Below are 3260 nucleotides of genomic sequence, written 5' to 3'. Positions count from 1 at the left end.
TCTGTATGACATTTTTAAACATCTCTAATGAAGCCAGAAATCAGAGACCTTGTCCAACTCGTTCATCTAAAAAAAGTAAGTAATTGGAAAGGAAACAACTACAGATCAACATAGTTTTATATGAGCTTTCCAGAATTAGTTGCACTCAATTGTCACTGCAAGGAAAATTAAAAACCAGAAAGTATCAGTTTGTAATAAAAGTGCATTTTTTTCCTGAAGCTTATGAATTGACAGCTCTTTTCTTGGTCATTTCTTAACAATTAATTGGCTTGGATTTTCCAGTCCACTTTCAGAAACGAAACCCCACATTGGAATATACGGTATTTTAAGATAATTTATTTTCAGTAGAGGGCTCTATAGGACCACAAAATCTGCTGGTGTTCCAGGGCACAGATTTTGTAGGTGCAATTTCCTATAGATGGCTACTTTTCAAATGCAGTCTACATTTCCGATTTTTTTTGGTCATATTCTCCCGCTGTTGCTACTAGCACAGCTCCACCACAGCTAGCAATATGCCAACCAGCCAGCTAGTATAGACCAGCTGCCAACATTTCACCATTTTGCAGCCAGTCCTAATGTTAGGCAGCCTTATCTTCCAAAGTGCTTTAGGGAATATCAAAAGCCAAGGTGGTGGCACGTGCTCGTTCAGAGGAAGAGCAGGTTAAAGCAAAATACCCAGTTTCCCACAGATATCAGAACACATCCAAGCGCATGTTCAGTCTAGTTATCTGCTTGGAGATTTATCTGTTTGGCCTTTTCTCCTTTGCAGCTGCATAAAGAGACTTTAAAGACTTATCTCAAATGAGCTTTGTGCCAAATTATGGGGCTTCCCTATTGTCAAATTAGTGAACACAATAATGAAGGAGTGGGCTATTCCACCCATATCTCCCTTCTGGGGTCCTCAAAAAAAGACGTGTGTGTGTGTGAAATATGAACAAATGGAGCTGTGTGAAAGAGAGTGGAGGTGAAGGAGCAAGCGTTCCCATCACGGCTGCTACCTGCACTGTCTCTTGTGACCTTGGACCTTCTTCATCCTAATCCTGGAGATGTCACGACCAGACTGAGGGAGCCAGATGACACCGCCACCTCCACCAGCTACAACTAAATCCTGACCACCTGGGATATAACGTTTTGTCCCACACATACCTTATTTCTTCTTTTTCCTATCCCTCTTCTTTTCCCTTCTCTCTAATAAGAGTCTGTCTTAGCTGGCAAAGACTGTACATTTTGCAACACTGCGGTCAGCCTGCGACCAGAATGCTAAATGCAATGCCCTAAACAGCCCCAACACTGGTACAAATTGGCCAGATCTTGAAGTGGCTGATAAGTCTGTGTACCGTGCCTGTAGTTTTTCCAGCAGAGAGGCTGCAAATGAGAGTCAACACCAGAGACAGGAGCTGGGGATCTTTCGATTTTTAATGTTCTTTTCCTCTCCGCTTTTTTGTACGTTTGGCTTGTTTTGTTTTCTAGGAAACGGGACTGGACTTTAACAGTGGCACCAACAACAGCTCCATCCCATCCCAACTAACTTCTCTTTTCACCGAAGACCAGTTAGTACCATCTTTAATTCCAACTAAGTGACACCCAACCAGAGGGGTTTATTTCTAAAAATGTTCTCTGGCTACTGGGAAATGGAACAAGGGACATTGTTAAAATGAAAGCCTTGATACTTTACATTATAATTGCTTTAACTGCTTTTCCTTCTTTTCTATATCTTTGATAAAACGTTAAAAGATTTTTAATGGTGTATTTGGCACAGTACTATGTAGATTGAGGTCTCTGTACACCAAACCCCAAACTTTGTTTAAAAACTCTTTAGTACTAAACAATTTCAGGTTCACGTTGACACCCTTAACTCTTTGGTCCCATATGTTCCTCTAAATTAACACAGCAGGACCCTGGGAGACATTCAGCCAAGGAACAGAAAGGAATGAAAGGTCAAACCTGAGAAGGGAAGCAGGGTGTTTACATTGGTACTTTCAGTTTGGGATTTCGTTGGGAGATTCCAGGGGAGCACCCTTGAGTCCTGGCCTGAGAGAAGGGTGTAAGGACTGCAGGGCCCAGTGTCAGGGCTAAAGATTTGTTATAAGGACATTGGACTGTTTATTTGTTGTGTTGGGTTTTCTGTTGCTCTGGAAGAGGAGAGACTTTCAAGTTATTGGGCCAGAGGGCTAAATTTCAGGATGGGGCAGAAGCGGCTGTGGATAGAGAGTGCCAGAAAGGGACAGGGCCTGCTATGCCATGCCCAACCATGAGGGGGTACCCCACCAGTGAGTTCACTTTTCTACACCCTGGCCTTGAACTCAACCTGCTAATCCAAGATAAAAGCCAAGTTGCCATGTCTTTACTGCTATTTAACCCAGGTTACTTGACATGGGTTAGCTAACCCAAGTTAAGAACACACTTCTTCTTTGCAGCATAGACCTACTCGGAGACTAACTATGGAGGGGCTCCTAGTGGAGCTGGAAGGCAGATAGCCACCACCATCTGGTCTAGACCAGCTCTGGTGTTTCAGCAATACGTTGTCAGATTACTCAATTATGATGTCAAGTGTTAGAGGGGTAGCCATGTTAGTCTGGATCTGTAGTGCCACAGGACTCTTTGCCTCAATTATGATATTAGGCTAGATTAAATGTTCAACCACTCTGTTGCGCCTTATAGCACTTCCTGGCTCTGAGGGGATATGGAGGTGTTGACCACCTGTTGGGAGCTCTGGCAGGCATCCTGTCTGAGGAAGGCATCCAAGAGCTCCAGGGAGAGTCCAGCCTTTTTGAAGGGTGCAGCATCCCCTCCCTTGGCACCCAGCTAGCTTCAGTAAGGAAGGGGCCTGGAACCATGGCTCTGTTTTCTCACCAGCCTCACTAGGCCCTTTGGAGAAGTGAGCCCCAGCCGGACTAGCATCACACAGACCTTGTACTTGAAGTGCAAGGACTGCTGTTGTGCCTGATCCCTGTGCAGCTACAGAGTGGGGGATGGGGGAGCTTCCTTGCCTCCTTATCAGCTCCCAATCCCTCCTAGAGTGCCTATGCACAGGCTAGCACAATCTAGTCCTAGAGAAGTTACTGGTGTTTACTCGGAGCAGGTGCCATTTACCAGTGATTGCACAAAGCTCCAGTGACTGGTTAATCTTTGAGCATCAGGCTGTCTGCAGCAAATTAAACAGGGGCAGGGTGTAAGGGAGTTGCCCCCAAAGTCATGGGCAAATGGCAGGGCTGCAACTCAACCACTTTTTGACTGCTACAGTTGGAACAACTACTCTG

The sequence above is a fragment of the Chelonia mydas genome, chromosome 1 (genome assembly GCF_015237465.2).
Source record: "Chelonia mydas isolate rCheMyd1 chromosome 1, rCheMyd1.pri.v2, whole genome shotgun sequence".
Classification (NCBI taxonomy): domain Eukaryota; kingdom Metazoa; phylum Chordata; order Testudines; family Cheloniidae; genus Chelonia; species Chelonia mydas.
Note: the sequence above shows the minus strand (reverse complement) of the source record.